The sequence below is a fragment of the Lissotriton vulgaris genome, unplaced genomic scaffold, assembly GCF_964263255.1.
Source record: "Lissotriton vulgaris unplaced genomic scaffold, aLisVul1.2 SCAFFOLD_1275, whole genome shotgun sequence".
Classification (NCBI taxonomy): domain Eukaryota; kingdom Metazoa; phylum Chordata; class Amphibia; order Caudata; family Salamandridae; genus Lissotriton; species Lissotriton vulgaris.
Window position 1 is genome coordinate 468,305 of NW_028246314.1, and position 27,370 is coordinate 495,674.

A 27,370-nucleotide genomic window follows, 5' to 3' on the forward strand; every position below is an offset into this window, starting at 1 on the left:
ACGTAAGGGGCACAGACGGAAGAACTTTAAGGTCAGGCAGATTGGAGAAAATCAGATCGAGAGTACGGCCTGCAGAATGGGTCGGGCCACTCACCCTTTGGGATAAATTCAGACCTTGCATAGCATCAAGAAGATTTTTAGCAGGTATACAGTCATGCAAATCAACTATTAGCGAGGTAATGCATTGGAGTAAAAATGTGTTTTGGGAACTCCTTTTTTCTTTGCACCCTATAAACAAAGCACCACAAACATATACATCATATAAAAATGTAGAAAATGCTATTAGTTTGGAAAGTTTTTGGAGATTCATCAGCGAGTGGACAGTTATTAGGGAGCTATTATCCAAAGTATTCCTATCTTTGAGAATACCAACTATAACTTCAGATTGGCAAACAGATTGCATGTGTTTTCTTTCTTTTCATATATTGTATTTATTATGTATTTTGTTCATTCTTTTACATAAGCATGAGACCATAAATGTGTATTTTAGTTGTGCATGTAGTAATCATGAAACTTTACATATGTAGTCTATTTTTTGGGGGGGCGGGGGCTTCCTTGCTACCGTTAGTAGTATTGTCCTCCATATAAAGCCCAAACCGAATGAAAGCCAATCATTGTTATTATAAAAAAATAAAATTATATATTTTTCCTAATGGCAAATTATCATGTCCTCCAAATTAGCTTGTGTCTCACTGCTTGGTCGTTTTTTCATTTTGGTGCATCGGAGTACATAATGAAGATGGTTTTTGTTTGGCTTGTTGGGCACAGCAAATACATTGTATGAAGATTACAACATATTTTGTTTGTTATGAAATTGTTAATTAGTTATATTAGCATGCATCTATAATGGATCTTTCAATTGTTCATGTATTAAATCTGAAATCTACATATACAGTCTTTTTTATTCTTAGGTCTTCCTTGATACTTCTAATAGGATTGTGTTACATATGAAGGCCAAAGCAAATGAAAGGCAAACATTGTTATTGTTATAAAAATAGAGATTTTTTTTTTTTAGTGGGCAATTAAAATGTCCTTCAAATAGGAGTTTGCGTGAATCACTGCTAGGGCAATTTTTCATTTTGTTGCAGAGGAGTTGTATACAAAAGATGTTTTTCATTTTGCTTGTGGGGCCACTTTTATTTTGAGAGCCACAAAGCAAGCAAAGAACACTTATGTAATTTAAGATACATTCTATTTTGTATGTATTTGTTTATGGATTCCCATGACAATGAGACCCTAAATAGATATTTAACTTTACATATGCAGTCTAGTTTATTTGTTTGGCTCCCTTACTACTTTTAGTAGTATTGTGCTAAAAGATATCACTTAGTTGAAAAACCTTATAGCTTAAAAAATACTTACCATACGTATCGGATGTACCCAAAAGAATCATCATTGCACCTTAATATCTAATGCTGCCAAATGTCAGCAAAATCAGATGCGATATGTAGAATGCTATATGTAAAATGCATTTGATTTCAAACCTATATTTCTTTGCGCCCCTTAACCAAACATCACAAAACTTTCAGTCCTCTGTTAAGGAAATGGGTGCAACCGGTCTAAAAAGTTTCACAGACATTCATCAAGCAGGTGCAAAGTGTTTAAGGGGCACAAATTGAAAACAACCCTATCTCTAGTGACCTTAAATATAACTACAGAGTTTCTCTTTCCCCGTTGTAATATGGTAATTGGAAGTGAAACAATGCAAACCTGTATGTATCACATTATACTCTGGGAACACATTATAGATGACTTATTTGTCATATGGAAATGCTGTAAGGTAGAGGTGGTCCCCATTGTGGAGGAGATGAACAAATAATTAAAATTTGGCTTTACGAGTAGGAGAATTCAACTGGAGTTCCTTGATGAATTAATAATGGTAGATGCACAGAAGTTGGTGACAACACTGTTCCCGAACGACCACAGTAGGCAACAATATTTTACATACACAAAGCTGCCATCTCGCACCACTTAGTAACAGTACACCATTCAGGGAATTCTATAGAGCCTGAAGAGATTGCAGTACGAATGAACATATTAAAATAGAAAGGCAAATTATAACTAGATTCAGGGCAAGAGGTTAAAGTGAAAATATTATGACTGCAGCCTCCAAATGTGGCAGGCAGTGCACAAGGGAAGCAGCATGTTTTACTGCTATAAGGAGGAAAAAAAGGAAAGAGGGACTCAGATTTATCACAACTTACAACCGAGAGCATTTGAGAGTAAAGGCTGCCCTTAACTAACATTGGCACCTTATTACAAGTGACACAGTATTTGGTCCTAATATTCCTAGGACACCTCCTATTTGTTATAAATGTGCTCAGGCTATGTGAGATTCCTTAAAAAGAAGTGATATAAGAAAATGTGAGAGGGAGATGACATGGTTTACACCGAGGGAGGTGTTTATGAAATGCAATGAATGCAAAGTATGTCAGCATGGAGTTAATATCACCACAATGAAAACACCATGTAACAAAACATAGATGTTAAGGGTAGTTTGACTTTCAGAAGTTCATATGTGGTCTATAAATTAACATGACCCTGCACAAGACATATATAGGGTGTACATAAAAGAATCTTTCAACAATTGAGAGTGATCGAAAATAGAGATTTTAGCTACACCGGTGGCAGGCATTTTAGGAGATTCCATAATGGAGAGGATTCCCAGCTAAGATATTGTGGTTTAGCGCAGTTACCCAAAAATGTAAGAGGAGGTGATAGAAAACAAGATTTGAGACAAATAGAAATGAGATTCCTTTTGGATATGGACTGTGGCAACCATATGGTCTCAATGTCGATAAAGAACTACAAACATACCTAGGTTAAGCCTGCTTGTTTCAATCCATCAATCAATCAATCATCGCATTTATAAAGCGCACTACAACCTGCTACTGTTCGAAGAGCCAGGTCTTGTGGCATCTCCTAAAGGTTAGGAGGTCTTTGGTCTGCCGCAGGCGGATGGTAAGGGTGTTCACGTTTGGAGGTGAGGTGGAACAATGATCTGCCATTAGCGGTCAATCTTCAGATGCAGGGACAGTGGCGAGGGTGTGGTCTGCGGAGCAGAGCTGGCGGGTGGGAGTATAGAGTTTGAGACGGCCTTGTGTGCGTGGGTGAGGAGATTGACGGTTAAACTCTTGTTGATGGGGAGCCAGTACAGGTCTCTCAGGTGGGGTGTGATGTGTGCTTATAAGCTATACAATAGATGCATTGAGCGGAATGACTTTGCAGATCAAGGATGGATTAATAGGGTTGAAATATGATGTCACTCACTACAAACCTAAGATCAAATTTTATTTGTTTAGAAATCATGGATTATGTTGGCTACTGGGGCTAAACATGGTAACTAGATAAGGCGGGACAAAAATCAACAAAGCAATATTGATAAATTGGACTGCTGTGGCCTGTTCAAACATATGATTTTGAAAAGTTTACAATGGAATAATTATGATAATTTTCACAAATTAATTAATTGTATGTCAATGAATGACGTGTATTATTTTTTATGGTTGGTATAATTGCACAGATATTGTAAGCAATTATAGATTGATAGATTATGTAATGATTTAACAGATGCCTACATATGTGAGTTTATTCCTCATTAGTTAATTTTACTTTCTTTTTACTGTGTATAACATGTCAATTTTACATAGTTGATTTGAAAATAAACATTAAGCAAGATGTTTTCAAAATATAACAATATTACATCATCACAGTTACAATGAAATCAAACAAATTAACATGAAATTTCTTTCATCCCAATGCATTTTGGAATGGTGATCCCTTCATCAGAGGCAAAACCTGTGAAGAAACAAATAATTGAGGATGAAAATGGAGTATGCGCAAAGCAGTTAATAGGCAGTACACAATAGGTGAGTTTCAAAGTAAAATATTTTGATAGTGTTAAAGCACAGAGATTGGAAAAAATGGACTGCTAAGCGTCCTGTGCATATTAAGTACTCAATGACACTGACTGTGTGATGTCATACCCAGGAAATTTGTAGATTGGTAGGAGGTGACTATAGTCCATGCCTCTATGCACCTTAACTTCCTTGTGCATTAATGCAGTGTTAATATGAGAAGGGAAGAGCCCCATCACCCGGAGCTTGCACAACTGAATATGTTTGAATATCTTTATCCGGGCCAAATCAAACCAAGAAGATACAACATCGCTGACCATATGTCCCACAGAGAGTATGGTCTGAAGAAGAAAAAAAGGACCTGTGTTGAATTTTTAAGGACCTAAACCACATTGACAACGAGTTATTATACCTGCACATGGCAACAATATGGCAAAATCTGCTCGGCTGCTCTTGGATACTGACACCCCACATTCATTCAAACTGAAGCGTTATTACACATGTTAGACACTGCTTATACCACTGACCTGATACATCGCCCAACTACCATAAAAGCAAAATGAGGATTGGTATTTTTGTATCATTAATGTGCTGGCTCTGTACACCTTGCTACCACACTTGTGTCGGTTAGAAGCCATTGAGTGGGCACTATTAAAGAACAGGCAAGATCGCAACGAGATTGCTTTAGTCATTGAACTTTTGCAATTCTACCTCCATACCAGCATTTTTGAATGGAATGGCCGATTCTACCTACAATTGAACGGAGCCTCAAAAGGTTTTCCGGGTGCACCTTTATGGCGAATAAGACCACATTCTGACTAACACCACATGGCAGACTGGATTAGCGTTTTTCGTCGTTACATAGATACGATTTTTCTTATTGGGAATAACACCAAGGACGCACTAGAAGAGAACATCAGGATACTCAACAAAAAAGATCAAAGAATACAGTTCACATGCAACATCAGCCGATCTGGTATAGCTTTCTTAGAAGTATGGCTGGAAATAGATACACTGAAGATCATGACAAAGATCTACAAGAAATCCACGGATCGTAATAACACACATATGTTTGATCGTTTTCACCCTCCATTGCTCATGAACATTTTTTCATGTTCACAATTTTTACAAACACGCTGTATCACATCGGAAAATGAAACTTGTGTTCAAGCTACTGAAGAACAAAAAAAGCAATACAAGGAAAGAGGTTACCCCATAAACAATTTGACCAAACATGCAGAGAGTGCCATGTCCCATGACTGAGAGAGAGAGTACTACAAAAAAGAAAACAGGAACATAACCAATCGCGTGATTTTTGTATCTCGATACTCCACCCTTTCTTACAAAATAGATAAGATAATCTATAATCAATGGGAATTATTGACAGAAGAACCCGATTTTCATGGGGTTTTTAAAGACAAACCTTTATTCGCTCACACAAGATCATGCAACTTTAAAGAAATATTAACATAAGTTAAAGCCAGGAAGACCACAGGGAAAACTGCTGGCATGAGAAAGCGTTTACGTTGCATTCATTGCAATAATGTTATTGAGGGCGATACCCTCTTACACCCCAAAACAGGTGAACGTATTAAACTCCATGATACTACAGAATGCAATTCCAATGACATGGTTTATTTCATTAAATGTCCCTGTGGTCTGATTTACATTGGAAAGATTGAAAGAAAAATGAAAATACATCTGAAGGAGCACAAGAGCAAAATCAGGAACAAGAATACTACCTCAAGTCTAGCTATGCATTAGCAGCAATGTCGGCACATGATCACTCAACTGAAGTTCCAATCATTGAAAAAGTTGCCATGACAAGCAGTGTAGACAAGACAAAAAGACATCTACAAAGAGAAGCTGTGTGGATAAAAAGGTTGAATTCCTTAATGTCCTGCAGACTCAATTATAAATTTGAGATATCATGTTTTCTTTAATTAGATGTAAAACCTGCGTCCAACACCTAACAATGTTAACACAGCCTTTAAGTACTGAGAAACTGGAAAGGGGCGACCACTCGGTCCCCCCGAACGTATGGCGGAGTGCCTCGATCCCCCCGGGAAGCCATTTTTGGGCGGGAGGCGCGTCTCGGCTGGTATGCCCGAAGCGGCGTAGCCGGGGCGCGCTTTTTCCCGCCCTAGAGTGGGCTGGCCTAGACACCGACGTAGCCAGCCACGCCCTCGGGGCAGGCAGGGGCGGGTTTACGCCAGCCCTGAAGACGGATAAAAAGGGACGCAAGACCAGAAGACGTCCTCTTGTTCTTGTGCTCCGAAGCTGCACCTCCTCGCTACACGTGAGCTCGGGACAGAACGAAGAGCCAATTTTGAGCGTTTTGATCTTTTTCTTTGTCTTCTAGATACTTCGTCGGAGAGATGCCCAAGAAAGGCGCTAAGAGAATGACGACTGAGCAGATGGTTCGGGCCCTTTTCAAGGATATGTCCGACATAAAGAAGCGGTTGGCGGAGCGAGACGGGGAGGAGGGATCGGGCCAACCACCGGCTGGAGGGAGACCTAAGAGGCCGAGAAGGGTTCCAGCCGGGGGAGATATCCCGGCTCCCTCTGCCCCGCTCGAGGTGCCGACCCCGCTACCGATGGAGGGGAATCCAATCCCCGTTGTCATCACCCCGACATCCAATGAGGATATGCCCCCCGAGCTGGCAGCACAGCTAGCAGCGTGGTTGGGCGATAGTACTGAGGGCGCCACGGCTGCCGAGGCACAGGCGCTGATAAAAAAGCTGCGTAAGGAAAAAGAAGCAGCCAAGGTGACCGCGCCGGTGGCGGTGATAGAAAAGCCACAAGTGGCAGAAGCAGCATCCGGTTCAGGTAAGCGGCCATTGCCGATCGCAAGGGACGAGTCAGCACCCTCTCGTAGAGAAAGATTGGGGCAGCATGTTCCTTTAGCAATAAAAGAAAAGATTTGGGCGGGGGAATACGTGAATATATTCTCCTTGCTTGTCGATCATTATGAGATAGAGCATGTCAAGAGTCAGAAGGACCTAATGCATCCAAGTGTTTGGCGCGCAAAAATGGCCGCCTTTAAGGTAAATGAGAATATTGGCAACTGGGGCAATGCGTGGGGTATTTTTACATCGATTTTGGGGGAACGTAGGCCCGAGTTGCTTCCTGAGTTTTCCATTTATCAGTCACGAATTATGGGTTACTCGACAGCGTATCAAGGTAACCATTGGTTCTGTTATGACAATCTGTTCAGGAAAGAAAAGGAGCATAACAAGAGTTTGACTTGGGATTGTTACGATTCTGTGACATGGGATAAAATGAAAGAATCAGGAATGTTAAAAATGCCATTGGTTGGGAGCAATGTTGTTGATTACTCCCGCCAAAAGGTGGGGACGCCCTTTCGGCCAACTACGAGCACCGACGATTATTCGAGACCTGCAGGCAGTACAGGGAAAAGGGGTTTCTGCTTTAATTTCAACAAAGGGAAATGTACCAGGCCTCCGGGATCGTGTAAATTCAAACATGAATGTAGTACTTGTGGGTCGTCCCATCCTGAGTCATCGTGCAGAGCCAGAACGAGTGAGAATGGGGGTAAGGGAGGCGCCAAACAGGTCTAAGATAGTCCGAGGGGCGCCTTTACCAACCCCGATTGATACCTTGGCAATGATTCCCTGGCTCAGCGAATACCCGGATCGTACTTCTGCTGGGGTGCTGCGGAACGGTTTTACACATGGTTTCCGCATCCCGGTAGGGGACTTTCAGGGTGTAGGGACGTGCAAAAACCAACTTTCCGTTTTACAGCATACATCTGTAGTGCAAGAGAAGATTCTGAAAGAGGTTAGCCGGGGACGGGTCGCCGGCCCGTTTAGTGTACCCCCGGGACCGTGTTTTGTCTGTTCTCCGTTAGGGGTGGTCCCGAAGAAGGACCCGGGTGAGTTTCGTTTGATCCATAATCTGTCTGCTCCACATGGTCTTTCGGTAAACGATGCAATTGATCCAGAGGTTTGTTCGGTGCGGTACGCATCATTTGATGAGGCAGTAGCCATCTTGAATCGCCTGGGGCCCGGGACGTTGATGGCGAAATCAGATATCGAGTCAGCGTTTCGGTTGCTCCCGGTACACCCAGACGACCAGCGTCTTCTGGGATTCAGGTTTCAGGGATCATATTACATGGATAGGTGTATGCCAATGGGATGCTCTATATCATGTGCTTATTTTGAGAAATTCAGTACTTTCCTGCAATGGGTGTTCACTAAGAAAACGGGTTTCCGAAATGTAATGCACTACCTTGATGACTTTCTGTTTCTTGGACCCGCCGGAAATCCCGAATGTGCCCAGGCCTTAGCTGAATTCTGTGTGTTGATGGGTCATTTTGGCGTGCCATTGGCACCAGGTAAAACTATGGGTCCCACGACTTGCCTCGAGTTTTTGGGGATCGAGTTGGACTCTAGGGAGGGTTGTTGCCGTCTACCAGCTAGCAAAGTGTCGAAATTCAGGGCAGCCCTGCAAGTATGTTTAAATGCATCTAAGGTTACACTGCATCAGTTGCAGAAATTGGTGGGGAAGTTGAACTTTGCCTTGAGGGTGATCCCAATGGCCCGCCCTTTTTCCCGGTCAATTGCCCAAGCGATGGTTGGCCTAAAGGAGGATCATCATCGCACGAGGTTATCGGCTGAGGTCCGCCAGGACATGCGTATTTGGTTAGCATTTTTGGCGGACTTCAATGGTCGAGTCGTCTGGAACAAGCCAGCCGTGTCCTCCGAAGAGCTCGGGCTATGGACAGATTCAGCGGGAAGCATAGGCTTTGGCGCCATCTTCGGCACAAAATGGTCGGCACAAAGGTGGCCCCCATGGTGGCATGAGGAGGGGCTGACGAGTAATATTGCTTTCCTCGAACTGTTTCCCATTCTGGTGGCCCTGAGAACCTGGCCCGAAGGGTTCAAAGATCATTCTGTCGTGTTCTGGTCTGACAATATGACCGTTGTAGAATGCATCAATAGTCAGGCAGCCCGTTGTAAACTGATTTTGAGGCTGCTCAAAGAAATTGTCTTACTGTGTATGCAACTGAACGTGATATTCAGAGCAAAACATGTCCCAGGGGTGATGAATCAGGCGGCTGATGCACTGTCTCGTTTTCACATGCAGGCTTTCTCGGGTTTCCTTCCCTCAGCGGACCCAGAGCCGGCACCCTTCCCCGAAGCTCTCTGGTCTCTCGGTGCCCCGAACTTCGTCACCTCGTGGGAGAGAGTCTAGCACCCAGGACGAGGAAGGCATATGAAGGGGCGTTTCGGGCCTATTTAGCCTATTTGGGGACTGAGAGAGGGGGACTTTGGGGTCAGGAAGAGTGGGTAGTACATTTTCTGATGTCCTTACGTAGGGCTGGGAAATCGGTGGCTACGGCCCAAAGGCATCGTGCCGCCATTTCCTTTGTTGCCAGGGCCCATAACATCCTGGACCCGACAGCGTCTTTTGTAGTACAGAAGGCGCTGCGTGGGTGGCAACGCCTGGAGGGTCGCAGAGTAGATGAAAGACGACCAATAGGTCTGGATAGGTTGTCCCAGTTGCTGGCCACTCTCCCTAACACATGCTCGTCTCCTTTCGAGACGTGTTTGTTCCGGACTGCATTTACGCTGGCATTTCACGGGGCTATGAGGATAAGTGAGCTGGTTGCAAGGAACAAACAGGATGTGGTGGGGGGGTTGTGCCGGGAACACGTCAGATCAGGGGTGATGCGATGATTGTCTCCTTTCTCAGGTCCAAGACCGACCAAGATGGGAGGGGGGACTGCACGATCATTCGCAGGATCCCCGGGTCCTCCATGTGCCCGGTACAGTGTTTAGAAGATTACCTAGCACGAAGGGTGGCATCATGGGGGGGGACATTGTTGAGGCATGCAGACGCCACCCCACTGACGAGGTTTCAGTTTCAGCGGGTGCTTGCAATGGCCATTGCCGCAGCGGGCTTGGACCCGGGCGAATTCGGGACCCATTCCTTTCGAATAGGGGCTGCCACTGAAGCTACAGCCAGGGGTCTTAATGTAGAACAAGTGAAACGAGTGGGGCGATGGTCCTCCAATTGTTATAAGAGATATGTGCGATTGCACATGTTGTGAGGCTGTAATGATGTACTCACGCTTCTTGTCTTTTGTTTGTTTTCAGTTACGCAAGCCTACGAGGCAGGGCGGACTATGCAGTCGACCAAACACCAGGCCAGCGGTCAGACATCACCGGCTGTGAGACAGGAGGTGTGGGTCGTGGGCCACTCATACGTGAGACGCGCCGCAGACGTATTCAAAGCAGGTGACATGATTCACGTACCTGGGGAATACGGGTACAGAGTGTCCTTCTACGGAAGGGGCGGTCTCTGTATTGACCAGTTTCAAGCATTCTTTGAGGGTTTGTTAGGGCGGACGAGGTCACCGCCGTCTATAGTCATAGTACATTTAGGGGGCAATGATTTGGTCACCACCGGTAGACGACTTCTCCTAGAGGCAATGCTTTCCACGGTAAGTTGGTTAGCGAGGAAAGTTCCGGGGTGCATAATTGCGTGGTCTCATATGATCCCACGAAAAGTGTGGCGGGGGGCTATCTCGATCCCTGCTTTGAATCATTCTGTTAGAAAACTTAATAACAAAGTGAGTAGGTTGTTCCGTTCCAAGACATTGCATTCGATCTCGCATAGTTGTATTAACGATGACAGTATGTATTTGGGGGATGGTGTGCATTTGTCGAGGGTGGGAAATGAGTTACTCATAGGAGACTTCTTGGCTTGGTTAAAAACGTTAAAACATGACCTTTAGGTAGGAGTTTTGTGGGGGGTCCGGATAGCCGGTCAACTATCCGGACCTGTGGCGGTAAGGTCATGATCGGTGAGCACTAATTAGAAGATCCCTATGAGTGGGCGTCACCCAACACGGATGGGAGCGCTCGGGAGAGGTGGCCATTGGCCCCTCAATGGGGAGGCGGTCCCGTCTAAGGATGGGTCGCCGGAAGTAAAGGAAAGGCGGTCAAGGCCCCTTCCTTTGTAGGAGGGGTTACAGCCCCCTCCTGGTGAATTTCCCGGGGCCAGTGTCATCTGCGACGGCAGATGCTGTAAGTTGTGTGGGGTGGGGGGGAGGTCCACGATACCTTCTAGATACCTCACACGAGTTTTCGAACGACCTTTAAATGGCGTCGAGTCTTAAGTGCCCCCGTCAAGTCAAGGGAAATTGTTAGTAGTTGCACTTGAGGTAAGCCTCTGTGCTGTCGCCCCTCCCAAGTGGGAGGGGTAAGTCTGGTTAGGGATCTTGACACCGGTTATGACCTTGCCGTTGGCCCTTAAACGTTAGGATGTACAATTTCAGTATTTCTAGAGAATGTTTTGTAGGATGCTAGTTCGGATAGGAGAACCTCTGTATTAGAGAATATGTTAAGGTTAGCCAAACTTCGCAATGTGATAATGAAATTGTACATAACATGAAACGTTTAATGTTTTAATTTTGTTTTAATAAATACGGCCGGGATGGTCACTCCATCCCACTTCCAAAAACTTCAAGAACTGTTTCCGGTTTCCCTTCTTTTGGGGATTGTGTTGAGAGGGGGTGGCGGGTATCTCAGCCATATGGAAAGGGGCGACCACTCGGTCCCCCCGAACGTATGGCGGAGTGCCTCGATCCCCCCGGGAAGCCATTTTTGGGCGGGAGGCGCGTCTCGGCTGGTATGCCCGAAGCGGCGTAGCCGGGGCGCGCTTTTTCCCGCCCTAGAGTGGGCTGGCCTAGACACCGACGTAGCCAGCCACGCCCTCGGGGCAGGCAGGGGCGGGTTTACGCCCGCCCTGAAGACGGATAAAAAGGGACGCAAGACCAGAAGACGTCCTCTTGTTCTTGTGCTCCGAAGCTGCACCTCCTCGCTACACGTGAGCTCGGGACAGAACGAAGAGCCAATTTTGACCCACCCACCAGCCCCTGAGGACAGCCAGTTGTTTTATAATAAAGTGATTTTATAAGTATGTTTTCCGTTTCGTTTACAGGTTGTGATGGTATCAGTTGATGTTGATCATAATAAAGAATGGTGTATGTTTTACGATTAAAATGATTTGACATAGTGTTGCATTTTTAAGCATGCTCTTTCGGTCGTAGCGACCAATGTTTTCATAGGTTTGAGTAGAATTGTCGTATTTATTTTTGGTAGGCGGTAAGGTCATGATCGGTGAGCACTAATTAGAAGATCCCTATGAGTGGGCGTCACCCAACACGGATGGGAGTGCTCGGGAGAGGTGGCCATTGGCCCCTCAATGGGGAGGCGGTCCCGTCTAAGGATGGGTCGCCGGAAGTAAAGGAAAGGCGGTCAAGGCCCCTTCCTTTGTAGGAGGGGTTACAGCCCCCTCCTGGTGAATTTCCCGGGGCCAGTGTCATCTGCGACGGCAGATGCTGTAAGTTGTGTGGGGTGGGGGGGAGGTCCACGATACCTTCTAGATACCTCACACGAGTTTTCGAACGACCTTTAAATGGCGTCGAGTCTTAAGTGCCCCCGTCAAGTCAAGGGAAATTGTTAGTAGTTGCACTTGAGGTAAGCCTCTGTGCTGTCGCCCCTCCCAAGTGGGAGGGGTAAGTCTGGTTAGGGATCTTGACACCGGTTATGACCTTGCCGTTGGCCCTTAAACGTTAGGATGTACAATTTCAGTATTTCTAGAGAATGTTTTGTAGGATGCTAGTTCGGCTAGGAGAACCTCTGTATTAGAGAATATGTTAAGGTTAGCCAAACTTCGCAATGTGATAATGAAATTGTACATAACATGAAACGTTTAATGTTTTAATTTTGTTTTAATAAATACGGCCGGGATGGTCACTCCATCCCACTTCCAAAAACTTCAAGAACTGTTTCCGGTTTCCCTTCTTTTGGGGATTGTGTTGAGAGGGGGTGGCGGGTATCTCAGCCATAATACTTTGAACGCACACACAAACCGTTTAGTTATGTATCTTAAAGGCAAATGATTTTTTTGAGAGCCACACGTGACTATGTGCAGTATACAGATGCTATGTTAGAATTGAAATGTGTTCTAAAAATCTTGTTGGTTTTGTGTTTCAAATCAAGATCTGATATATGCTCTTAACATACTTGAAACTTTGAAATCTTGTACATTGTAGATATGCTCGCAACCAACATTTTCTGCATCCCTAGATTACACTGTGATTGACATATACCTTTACTCTAGTGATGACATTAAATTATGGTTAAGTAATTGATTTTGATGCAAGTTGCAACATTCTTGAACATGGAGCATTTTACACTCATAGAAATGTTGTTGGAGGAATTTGAGTATGGATATCTCAGTATACGGAAAAGACATGTTACGTCTTAGAGTGATTATTGTAGATTTTCACATCCAGAGTGTTTTCTTTTTTAGCTACTGGGATAAAGTTATACTACATGTTTTCACAGGTGTGCCACGTCTTTAAATATATTGTATATTTGGATTCACTCATTTTTAACAGTGAGTTTTCCAGCACTGATCCGAAGTGGACATACTCTAAGATGGTGCTCAAAGTTTATTGGTGAATTCTGTTTCACGCGCGTTCTCGAGATAAGCTGTTTTTCTTGGAAAGAAGTGTCTTGCTGCATGTCAAGTAACAACAGGAAGGACACTGCCAGGGTAGTCTTGTGTCCATTTTAGTGTTGAGACTGATGACTGTGTCTACATTGGTGTTACTCCCATTACCAATACGTTTTTCAATTAGAATACCAATCGTGTCATAGTGAAATGATTATTTGGTAGTCTGCCTTTCTCTTCAGTTTGGACGAACTTGGGGTGTCAGTATCCAAGAGCAGCCGAGCAAGAGTGTGCCATATTGTTGAGTTGTACAAGTATAATATCTTGTTGTCACCGCGGGTTTCTAATGGAGTGTAGGCTATTAAAAATTCAACACAGGTCCTCCTTTCTTCTACAGACCTTACGTTCTGCGAGACATATGGTCAGCGATTTTGTATCTTCTCGGTTTGGCACAGATAAAGGTATTCAAAGTTTATTGGTGAATTCTGTTTCACGCGCGTTCTCGAGATAAGCTGTTTTTCTTGGAAAGAAGTGTCTTGCTGCATGTCAAGTAACAACAGGAAGGACACTGCCAGGGTAGTCTTGTGTCCATTTTAGTGTTGAGACTGATGACTGTGTCTACATTGGTGTTACTCCCATTACCAATACGTTTTTCAATTAGAATACCAATCGTGTCATAGTGAAATGATTATTTGGTAGTCTGCCTTTCTCTTCAGTTTGGACGAACTTGGGGTGTCAGTATCCAAGAGCAGCCGAGCAAGAGTGTGCCATATTGTTGAGTTGTACAAGTATAATATCTTGTTGTCACCGCGGGTTTCTAATGGAGTGTAGGCTATTAAAAATTCAACACAGGTCCTCCTTTCTTCTACAGACCTTACGTTCTGCGAGACATATGGTCAGCGATTTTGTATCTTCTCGGTTTGGCACAGATAAAGGTATTCAAACATAACTAGTAGCGCACTCTCGTAGTGCTGGGTCTCCTCCCTCCTTATATTCACACCACAGAAATGCATGAGGGAAGTAAGGTGCATAGAATCATGGACTATAGTCACCTTCCATCAGCCTTTACAAATTCCCTGGATATTAGACACACTGCACCAGAGCACATTCCCTGGATATGACATCACACAGTCAGTGTCACTTGATCACTTAACATGCACAGGATGCTTAGCAGTCTATGATTTCCACTCTTTGCGCTTTACCACTATCACAATAACCTACTTTAAAACTCATCAATTGTTTGCTGCATAGTAACCGCTTTGTGCATATTCGCTTTCCATCCTCAATTATTTGTTTCTTCACAGGTTTCACCCCTGACAAAGGGATCATCATCTCGAAATGCATTGGGCTCATATAAATTTCATGTACATTTTTTTGATTACATTTTAACTGTGTTGATGTAACATTGTTATGTTTTGAAAACATTTTTCAATATGTTTATGTTTAAATCAACGATGTAAAATTGAAATGTTATACACAGTCAAATGAACTAATGAGGAATAAACTCACATATGTAAGAATCTGATTAATCACAGACAAAAAATTGTGATCACTAGTTGAGACATCCAGTCTCAGATAACCCTGGGGAAAGTTTGCAGAGAAACTCTGCGAAGTGGTGAAAACACTCTGCTGAACTACGCAGATCTCCACGAGCAGCAGAGTTTGATATAAAAATGCTGTTTGCGGTGATTGCACAGTGCTGGATGCTTGTCCACACTGTGCGATCATCGTGAACGGCACCGTGCAAAGAGTAGGCTTTCCTTTTCTGGCGCTCGGGTAGATTTTTACTCGAGCAGCAGCTCTATCAACGCGAACAGGCAGTTTCTCAACGTGTGTGTTCGCGAGCATACACGACTACTTGCAATGAAAAACTTGACTCCTCCACATTGAGAAATCTTGCCGGGAGGTTTATTTTTGACGCTCCTGCTCACCAACTTGATGTTGACGATAGTGAATGAGTAAAAATCTTGCTGGGAAGTTGATTTCCTCGCTCGCGCACGTCAACTTGGCGTTGGTGAACGCAAGCGAGGAAAAAACTCTGCTCCGATGCGCGAAGAGGAGTTTTTGGGAACTCTGCGATCTCCTTGTAACGAGGAGTGCTGAAGTCTCCACAAACTCCACAAGCAGAGCGGAGTTCACCGCCCACACCTAGTCTCAGACAGCAGTGCACTCTCCAGTCCCAGTTATCATTATAACTTGCCCCCCCCTGTACATTGTCTTCACATATGTACGGCAGGCATGATAGGAGGATAATACGCTAAACTGGATACCTAGTTCAGTTCAGTCAAACTGCATCAAGTCAAGGAGTGCACCATCTGGTTTATTATTTCTTCAGGACTTTGAAACATACATGAATATTATGAATTGGCACTCAACTGACAGTTTATATAATTAAACTTACTTAACTAGCTATTACTGATTATGCCAGGTTGATTTAGAGGAGGAACATGTAATTGTGGCTAGGGGGCCCATTTGTCGCATTACCACATGTGTTATATTTGTTGCAATCCAAAATTCAATTGTTGCCCACCTTAAATGGTTTGCCACCAATCTAAGCAATACAAAATACTTTTTCAAAAACACAGCAGAGAGGAAACTTTAAAGCACAAATTAAACACCAAATCTTGCTTGTTCAAAATTAGATGAATTGAGAGGTAATTTTCTTGAATATTGCAATTCTATAATCAAGCACCTTCAAGTCAAGAAAAACATTTTCCTCTCAGCCAATGCATTTTGCCCAGTTATGGGCTTCTTCAGGGCTACACATATAACTTACATTACTTAATAAACCGTACAACTTTACATTTCATCTATATAAACATTTATACCTTCAGAGACAGGTTGTTGACATTGTGGTACACAATATAATTCATTTACAAATTGCCTCATTTCTTTTATAATTATCCTCTTTTTTCTTGTCAGATTTCCCATGAAAACATTATCAATTATTCTCAATAATGAATAAGAGAAATAAAGAAAGGATCACTTTCTTAAACATTGTCACATAATTCCTTTTCCAAACACCATCACCAACAAACAGTTAAAGTAATTATTTCTCTCAAATCATTACTATGTTTATACAAATAGTCAGAAAAAGCACCAGTTATCAACATGCCCACCTTGCCTACCAATGCACCACATGCGGTGTCTACGGTGACCTTAACCAGGGCTCTGCCTCTGGTGTGATTGAATGTTGTTCCTGTATCTTTACTGTAGGTACGCAAGCATAGGACATTAAGGGGCAGTTACATTATTTTAAAAAGGAAAAGAAATTGACAAAATGCATAAAACACCAGACCTCAAAACCTATATACCATATTGTTCCCATATCAGCTGACTAATCTCATTCACTTACCCTATAAGAAATAATGTATTAATTGTCTATAGTTTGAAAAGAGAAATGTCCATCAGTTGTCCCCTGTAGGGACACAATTTCCCTCTATGGATCCTGTGAACCTTAAGGATAAGAGCCATCATCAGTTTTGCCACCCACTTTCTATAACTCAACAGTGATTCGAAAATTGTCTGAACTTTCAGCTTATTGGAATTCTTCCAAGATTTGCTCTAGTGTCATCCTATATGCACTATTAAGGCATACAGCTCAAATCTCATCCACTCGTAATTGATCTTACTACAGCAGACACAAGATTTCCCTGGTCTCGACAGTGGGAAGTGATTTAACTGTTTATTTGCCAAGAAGGACACTGTATGCTACCAGTCTTATCCAAGACGAAAAAACAAAAAAGGTGTGGGGAAATCGTATCAGTTTATGTACACATACCTCTATGTTACATGCAGGGCAATAAAGTAATACCCTCAAATGCATCGCTGTCAGACCGATTTTGATTAGATTTGGCCAATTATCTTAAGCTACATAGGGAATAAATGGTGTGCATTGTGAGACATTTAACATATTAATTATAGATTTCTTTCCCTGAATCCTGTTTGTGATATACTAACTAAAAGTGCATTAGTTGTTATCACATTCTATTCCTAGTGGTGATTCGGGATTCACATAGATAGTGCTTCTTATTTGAGCATGTTTCCTTTTACCATATATCTGTATATACCAAACAAGAGGGGTCTCCATCAACAACAGCATAAATCTGCTACTTCCGCAGCTCATATTCCGCTGACAGTAATATATTCGATTTACACTGAGTCAACAATCTGTCAATGGCTCGAAATGCCATACATATATATTGCCTGATCGTAAGATTAGGAGAAGTTCAAATTTGCCGTATATGTATCCATTCTGTAGCAGTATACACACATGTGATCGTAAGATTGGGAAAGTTCAAAAAGCCCATATATGGTTTCATTCTATAACAGTATACACATGCATGTGCATATGCCTTCTTCAGCAGACGCTTTACTAAATTAAAAGCGCATTATGTATCAGTAGCTTACCCGTGTTTTGCCCTTGAAACCATATCCTTATGGCTTTGGCGTCTGACGTTTTCTTTCAAACCGCCATTGTTTGCATTAAACGAGACTACACTTCTGATAGTGGATTACATGTACACCGTAAATATATCCTCATCATGTGCATTTGAGAAGTATTGATATTTTCCTTCAACAAATGACTAAGGATCGGCAGTGCTTGGAAGCTAAAGCTCTTACAACCCTTAAAAAGTTTTGTAAAGGCAATTTATCAAAGAAAGATTGACTTCCCCTATCTAGGTTAGCAAAGACAAGCTCTCTGATCATACCTGATGCAGACAAGGGGGGCTGTATTGTTCTAGTGAATAAAATAGTTACAATAAGGAGGCATATAGAAACTTAAATGACTGTTCAGTCGCATTCCTATTCATTACAATGGGAGCATGTATTCAACTGCAATACATGCTCCCATAGTAAAATAGGAGGGGCAGTTCATCCCTGCACCCCTTGGCAGGCACCTTGTGGCACCTGCCAATTAATTCAGGGATCAACAGCGGGGCACCATAGCTGCCCCCTCGACCTCCAACTGGAGACCAGAGACACAAGGGGGTCCTACTCGGGCCCCCCAAAGTTGTGTATCCTTTCTGTGCCATAAAGGCCAGCACGGTAAGGCTGCCGAAACCTGACATCATAACCCCAATGACAGAAAGAGCCACTCTTGGGATTACTAGCCATATTCCGACTGGCGGGCGGGCTCTCGGAGACAATTGGAAGCCAGTCAGAATGATCATGCAAATTCCTTTCAGACCACCTCCATCGAAATGAGGCACTCAGAAAGGAATGCGACCAGAATTTTACGATGTGGTCAGAAAGGTTTAGACCGACAGTCAATGCGACCACATTATAATCGGCCCCTAAAACTTGATCAAAATCCTTCTGCCCTAGCAACACTTAAAATACATTACAAATTGTCCCATTGGAAAGAAGTGGAGTTATTGTCTGATGTTGAATATAACTTTCTAAAGGTTGTATGTTCTTGATTCTCAAGTCTTTATCTTCTACTGAAGATACATAAAAAAGGGAACTTCCCTCTGCGTAGTCCCATAAATTCCGGCATTGGATCAATAATGAGACTCAGGAACGGAGGGTATTAGGATGAAGATTCAAAAAAAGCAGCTGCTAGAGCGCGGAAAGACAAGCGTAGCAACGCTCTAAGAGTTAAGGACAAGAATATACCAGAACTTTGGTCACTGATTTCCACCAATTCCAGTATGAATCATGAAGTGTTTACTTATTTGAAGAAGTACTAGGCACTGCTGAAAGGGTTGCCTGGTGTAGGTAATTATCTTAGTGAGAACCCCAGCATAATCCACAAAAATATGTATGAACATCAAAGAAATTATCTGAATAGAATACTGAAAGAAGGGATTCAAATGGCCATCACTAGTGATGTAGATGTGAAGAAGTGTTTAAGATACACAATGTGTGCCTGTCACAACACACCTCACCCTGTAACTGGAGGTTCTCCTTTTTCATTGCTGAGAGGTAGGGAGGCTCCTACAGGTTTACTACCCACATGGTTGGATGATAAAGTACCTTCAAGAGTAATGGACCATTTTAGGTGTTTAAAGTGGCTTGTACTGCTGTTTTGTTAGAAGACAACCGCTGGTGATCAAAATATTTTCAAAAAGCATTCTCATGAAGAGGTTAAAAATACCTAAAAGTAATAACTTTTTCCTGTGGAGATGTTTCTAGAATGTGAATTTCCTTTAGATGAAGACATGAGAAAAGAGAATCTTCTAGGTGTACCTGCAAATAATTTTGGGGCGTCTCCTTTATTTGAAGGCTCTGCTGCGGTTTCTTATAATGAAGAAGTTGCTGTAGACAAAGTTTCTGAGATTATCACTACCAGATCTGGTCGTGTTTCAAGCAACAAAGTTATTTACTTGATTATGATGTATAATATATGAATGAAATAAAATGAAATGAAAAGGGGTTTTGTTGAGCGCGACTGCTGCCCCTAGGCGTCCAAGCACTAAAAGAAGAGTTCAGTTGGTGAAGAGGAAGGTTTTAAGCTGTTTGCGATAAGATAGCAGATTGGAATTTGATCTTAGATGTACCAGAAGTGAGTTCCACAGCTTGACCGCATTGAACATAAAGGATCTTCCTCCTGCTCTTGACCTTTTGATCCGGGGAACTACAGCCAAAAAAGCATGGGAAGAGCGGAGTTGCTTGTCGGGGCAGTAAGGGGAAAGAAGGGAATGATTAATCTTGGGGCCAGTACTCCAGAAGGCTTGGTGGGACACGCACAGGGCTTTAAATTTTATTCTCTCCTTGACAGGGAGCCAATGTAGGGATCTCAGCCCGGATACTATTGATGCTCTCCGTGGAATCTGAAGCAGCGTGCATGCAGCTCAGTTCTGGACCCCTTGGAGTTTTTGCAACACATATTCCAGTGCCCCCACGTACAAGGTGTTGCTGATGAGTACGAAGCAGATTGCAGATGTTTTGGTTGCTTGGGTATTGAGAGTTAGTGATTTGTCCAGCCAGACCCCTAGACTTTTTATATTGTCTTTTGGGGTAGGTGGTGTGCCCAAGCAAGGTGGTCGATAGTCAGCAGCGCAGGGGGACCTAGTAACATGAGCTCGGTTTTGTCCCCGTTGCTCTTCAGAGAGGACGTCGTCATCCATTTCCTGACCTCCTCCATGCATGCCGCCAGATTGGTCTGAGTTGGCTCGCTGTTCTTATGTGCAAGGGATACCAATAACTGAGTGTCGTCCGCATATGTGATGATCTTGATATCATAAGGGCGGACGATCTCAGCCAGCGGTTCCATGTACACATTGAACAGCATGGGACTTAATGAAGAGCCCTGTGGTACCCCACAGTCCAGCGGCTTGCTAGTGGAGGCGGAGTCTCCCTTAAAGACTTGGAAAGTCCTTTCACTCAAAAAGGATCCCAGCCAGGCCAGAGCATCTCCCGACTCTCCTAAGTTGGAAAGTCGACAGAACAGAGTTTTGTGGCATACCATGTCAAATGCGGCACTCAGATCGAGGAGGATAACTGCCACTGATCCTCCTCGATCCAGGATCCACCTGGCTTCTTCCGTTACTGCCAGCAATGCCGTTTCCATCCCATATTTGGGGCGGAACCCTGTCTGCGAGGCATCGAGTACGTTGTTTGACTCAAGAAATCTGGTTGAGATGGAGGTTCATATGTTTTTCCAAGATCTTACTTGCCCACTGCAGCAGGGAAATGGGGCGGTAGTTGTTGAGGTTATTAGGATCCAGGTTTGGCTTTTTCAGGAGTGTTCTCACCATAGCTTTCTTCCAATTGAGTGGGAAATGACTTTTTATTAGGGAGTTATTGAGCAACTCCATAAGAGTGGGAAGAATGACTTGGTTGGCGGCAAACATAGTACGGGTGGAGCTGGGTCACAGAGGGAGCCTGATTGTTCTTGAAGTGACAGAAGTTTCAGAGCCTCTAGGTCTAGCAGAGGAAAGTGATTCAGAGTTATTTGAGGGGGGAGCTCTGCCTCCCTTGGTGGCTGGGGAGCATCGGTGGGGGGGTCTGAAAATGGGCTTGAAAATGTGACATAGATTTTCTTTATTTTCTGATAAAATAATTCAGCTAGGTCGTTACAGCGCGCGGTGGGGTAGTCATTGGAAGCTATGGGTGGAGGGAGCTTGGTTAGATGCTTGACTATTTGATAGATCTCCCTTGGTTTTGATCTGGCCATCATTATTTGTTCATTATAATAACCAGATTGTGACTTTTTTATTTCAAGTTTATGGAATGTTACGTAGTCGATCCCATGTACTTGTTATCATGATCATTATGTAAGTTGTTTTTTGTTTTTTTCTCTTTATTATCATTTTTTTTCTCTTTCCTTGTTTATTTATTTATTTATTTTTTTACTGTAAAGGAGAATATGTTGTATCCTCACATTAAGGTATGTTTCTTTGTGGAATATAGCACGCCATGGTTCTTAGCGTGACTCTTGGATTCTAGCTATGGGGGTTTGAGGGTTGACAGTTAGAGAGATGCTGGCCGTTGTGAATGGAAGCACTGATGATTCTACTCCCTGAACCTAAATATAGAAGATTTGATCTTACCAGGAAAATTGTGACTCATTACACACTGCTTTTTCCACTCCTGTATTTACTGTTTTCTAACCTAATTCGCAGATTGAATAATAGGCCCTCTCTCATCTTGGAACAGCACATTAAACTCAGTAAAAAAGTCAAAATGTCTTCTGAAGCATTACAACATGAATGCATGCCTTGTGAAGTCACAACACATTCACACAGTTTGGAATGTGTTTTCTTTCAGAAATCCATTTTAAAATGACTGCCAATGTGTGAGGACCTTTTGTGCCATAGTAGCATCCATCTTGAAATCGGCTTTTCTCATAAAGACAAAACATTTCAAAATGGCTGCAAATGCACCTAAGTGTGAATTTTGTGTTTGTGTCATGTTTTTTTACTATTTGATTGTTGCTCTAAGCTATTGCTACAGTGAAGCAGTTCAGAGACATTTATTTTAGCTTTTAGCATTCACTTTAAATTTGTATATATATATGTGTTCTTGATTCTTTACCTACATTTACAGTGCATTAAATGTCGTTATGCAATGTCAAGTCCAGGCCTATTGCTGATTCTCAGTGACCTCCATTCCCTCTGTGATTTAATGCTTGTGTAGTGTGCCTGGAGTTGAAGAGTCTGTGTTAGATTTTTTAGTACTTATAGTTGATCTCTGATTCTTAGTTACACCAGATTCTTGGATTTTTCTGTTAAGCCTGCTGTTTATGTCTAGGATATCTAGGTTACTATGTTTAAATTACAGAGTCTGGGTGGCCTATGGTCTCCAGGAGTTGTTGAAAACTCTGCTGTGTTTGTCTGCTATTTCCAGATAATTTTAGGTAAATTGCTGAATCTGAGTGGCCTCCAGTCCCTGTGTGTTGTTGCAAAGCCTGTTGTGTTTATTTAGTATACATAGGATGTTATTTTTAGATGACAAATTTTAACGGCCTCTTGTCCCTGGGAGTTGTAAATCCTGTTGTGTTTGTTAGGATATCTAGGTTATTATATTCAAATTTCCAATTCTAGGAGCCTGTTTTTTCATGGTTATTGTTGTTTAGCCTGGTGAGTACGTCTTGGGATGGACCGTCTGTTTTGATATTTTTGAGTACTGATTCCTAATGGATTCCAAATAAATTCTACACCAACATTATTGCCCTTCCCTGCTGTTGTTATAGGGGTGTAATAAGTAGGTCCACCTGCATCACCTGCAGTCTGACAGTTTCAATGTGCAAGAAGTATTACCTCTCATATTTGGACTTCCCCAGGTTCAGAGATGTCATTACTACAATTTGTGGCAGACTAAGGAAAGGTTGTGGAAAACCTGAGATAATCCCACACAAAGGATCACCAAGTTACTCCAAGGCTTTCATGCTACATTTATGATACAACCCTGCAGTGGATTCAAGATGCAGGTAACTGTTGGTATTGTTTGGATGGATGCTTTGTCTGTAGTGTAAGGAATATCTCTGGGTTGGTTTTGAACAGATGTGTTTTGTGTCTCATGTAATTTCTACATTTATTTGGCTAAGCTATACCTAGTACATTGACTGTATTGTCCAGACAATACAGCAGCTCCTACCTGAGTCACGTTGGTTATTCACACATTCTTTGTAATGTTACAAGAACTCAAACTGATATACTTCCTCATCTGAGCCAATCACTGGACCCTGGTCTTGGCCACAGTGAGACAAAGGTTTATGCACTGGGGCATACATTGTTCTTAAAGCCACACAGCATGTTTTTCTGTCAATGAAAATATGACAGTGCAATTAAATTGTGATTTTGTATTTGAAAAAAAAGCAATTGTCTCATTTCCCAAGGTGTGGGGGTCAACAAAATGTTTTTATTGTCACTGACCGCCACATTTTGGATGGTGATGTATGAAAGGAAAAACTGGGCATTTGTCTGCCTACAGTAAATAGAGCAGGAAGAAAAATTGCCAAATCTCTGATGACCCTTATGCCAGTGATCATCAGAGGTATATTTCAGCCACGTAGACAGAGTAGTCTCCATTGCAGTCAATCCCTCACCAGCCTGCCTGGAGGGATCCAGCTCCTCTGGGATGTAGCTTAGAAGCAATTCTTGCATCCTGCCTGACTCTCCCTATGACTGGAACCTCAGTTTTGTTGGTGTGATCGTTTCAGGTGAGATGAGGGTCACTGTGAGTGACATGACCGCTGCTCCCCCTGGGAGTGGTCTAGCGGGACTGGTTACATCCGTGAGGAGGGTGAGCCCATTTCTCTTGTGCCATCCCTCTTGGAAGCGGCTGCTGAAAGGCTCACATTTGCAGGGGCTGCTTGAAGACCACTGCACTGGTTCTGGGATCATTGCCTTGCAAGGGTGTCTCATAACCTGACCCGCGGTCTTGGAAACATGCCGCCTTCACACCAGAAAAAGGTGCCTCATGAACGCCACACCCCATTTGGGTCTGCCAGCACAGTCCATGACCTTTGCTTAGCCCAGCTGCTGGGGGTACACTCCAGACTTCCCATCTCTCTCTCCTCTTAGTGCTCACCGGAGCCCCGGAGCCAATATTACATATGTTTGGTCATTGGACAGAAAAAAATGTAGGAGTTTTTGAGGACAATTCCCTGTCCTTGAATCTGCATATTAGCAGGACGGTGGCTACCTTTTTCAGGCCAATAAAGCTTATAAGGAAGATCTAGCAGTTTCTTTCACTGGTGTCATGCAAACAAAATGTCGTTGCTCTAATATTGTCCAGATTGGATTATTGTAGTGCCTCTCGCCTTTCTCTGCATTGGTTCCCTATGGACCACAGAATTATATTCAAAACCCTCTGCCGCACTCACAATGCTTACTATGGCCTTGGTCCTGATTGCATTAAAGCTTTATGAAATTAAATGAAAGAGACATTTTTAGGCCTCCCAGCGCCAGTAGCGGTCGGCAGTAGGTGTTTCTATAGGGCGGTGACGTGGGCAGGAGGAGGGGCAGGGTGGGGGGAAATAATGTATGGATTACGGAGTTTTACAGGTAAGTAAACATTTAAATACATAAAACGAATTTCGTTGCGCACACTGCATCACATTTGGTGCCCAGCGCTAAGAAAAGAGCGGACAGGTATGGACGATTATCTGGCTGGGAATAAATGAGTCTTCAACATTTTTCGAAAGGAAAGATGATCTTTTTCCAACCGAATATGTTCCAGAAGATCATTCCAAATCTTGGAGGCAACATAAGAGAAACGTCGACCTCCACTTCTGGCCCTCCTAATTTTTGGTACTATGGCCATGCGTTTACTTTCAGATCAAAGAGCTCTTTTAGGACAGTATGGGGAAACCATCAACTGAAGCATTGGTGGAGCATTGGAAGTTAGAATCTTGTGCGTGATGCAGAGAGATTTACACTGAATTCTCTCAGCAATTGGAAGCCAGTGGAGATGGTTTAACACTATCCTATCTGATTCTCTCTGGGGTATATGCAGAAGCATTCTTGCTGCACAATTCTGTACCTTCTGAAGAAGGTTTATTGTGTACTGAGGTGCTCCAAGATAAAGCGCATTTACATAGTCCAGGCGTGACATTATCAGAGCCTGGAGAAGCAGCTTCTTCGCATAGAAGGATAAAAGAGGAAGAATTTTTCTCACCATTTTCATAATTCCAAAGCAGCACCCTGCAACTTTCTTTGCCTGGAACCTCATATTACGTTTATTATCAAGCCAGACACCTAGACTCTTTATGACACTATTATGTTCCCACTAGGAATTTCAGGTCAGCTAGCAAAAATATCCTTACTGTTCCCAGGTATAAAAGGATGAGAAGGGTGGGAGAGCCTTTTCAATTGCTGCAGCCAAATTGTTGAACTCCCTCCCTGAGGAAATTTTGGGACAGCAATCACATACTCTTTTTGAAAGGTTTTAAAGACCTGGTTGTTCCCTTGGATATTTGTCCGTTTGTGTCTTTTTCTGTCTGCATTGCTCTGCTGTTAGCGCCTTGATGCCCCTGGGCTAAGTTAGTGCTCTATAAATCTTATATTCATTGTGCACACTAAATACCAGCATCCAGTGACAATGGAGGGGGGCTTGGCTCTGGTCAGCATTATAATGGCAGCTGGAAATCTGTCTTGGCCTGGAGTCAATTTTACCTTCTTTCCTTTCTATTTGCTTTGAAAAACTCATCAAGATGGCCATCGTTACCAGTCCATAGGGAACAGTCTAGTTTCTCTTTCACTGGCAATAAAAGGAAGGTGGGATTACTCTATCTGCATTCAATACCCTCATGAGGATAACCTGTAGGTCTTATCATCTGACTCATCTCAAGGATCAGCCATACTATAAAGGGGCTCTGTCTCTATCCTATTTGCAATCTAATACATGTAAGAGGAAAACTTGCATGTCCTATATCGACTTTTGACCCTGTCCTCAGGCAGGTTGCCCCCCCAGCCGCCACACGGTCCTCCTGTGACGCCTGCCCCAGCCTCGCTCTTGCCACTGTCTCTGATTGCTGTGTGAGTCCTTGCCTCACCTGGTTTCTTTTGGATCCCTGTTCTGCCCGCTTTTTTACTGTTCAACTGTATTTTTTCACTGTTTTTCCCCCCACTGTTGTGACCTCTGTGCCCCCTTTGCCCCGTTCTTTTTCTGTGTCCATTCTCGCTTCCCGCTGCTGCGTCTCTGTGGCCCCACCCCCCGCTGCCCCATTCGCCGCTCCGCTCCTGCCTCCCAGCTTCTCCTCCCTCCCACAGCCCTCATATGGAGGCCGTGCAGCGGCCGTGCCACTGGTGTACCGAAGGCCCGCCAAAGGCAAGCCCGTCTGTGCCTGGACCGCGCCCAGTGCCAAAACCCCTAGCCCTCACCAGAGCCAGGGTACCCGACTGAGATACGACACCACCACCCTCAACGCACTCAACACCGGATGACCAACCGGCTGCTACAGAGCCACCACGAAGCGAACCCACGGACCCTTCACCTGCCAAGCCTGCAACTTCACCTGCCTCCCAACCTACAACCCGCACTTCGAACCCAGCAACAACAACAACAACAACCTCAAATGTATCCTCCTCAACACGCGCTCCGTTCACAAACACGCCATCGAAATCTGGGACCTCCTCGACACAACAGCACCGGACATCGCCTTCCTCACGGAAACCTAGATGAACGCCTCCTCAGCCCCTGACAGCTCCATAGCCATCCCGGACGGCTACCAGTTCACCCGGAAGTACTGCATCAACCAAACCAGAGGAGGAATCGCCATCTTCTACAGGAACACCATCACCGTCACGACCAACGCCGAAGACACACTTTCCACCGCTGAACACCTACACTTCCAGATCCGCACGGACCCCAAAACCACACTCAGAGGAAACCTCGTCTACAGACCCCTGGGCCCGCGCACACAAATCAGCGAAACCATTGCTGACTTCTTCAGCCCGCACGCACTAGCCTCACCAGAATACATCCTACTAGAGGACCTGAACTTCCACCTGGAGAACAACAACGACAGCAACACTACCACCCTGCTCCACAACCTCGCCAACCTCGGACTCAAGTAACTGGTGAACACCCCCACCCAATACGCCAGCCACACGCTGGACCCCATCTTC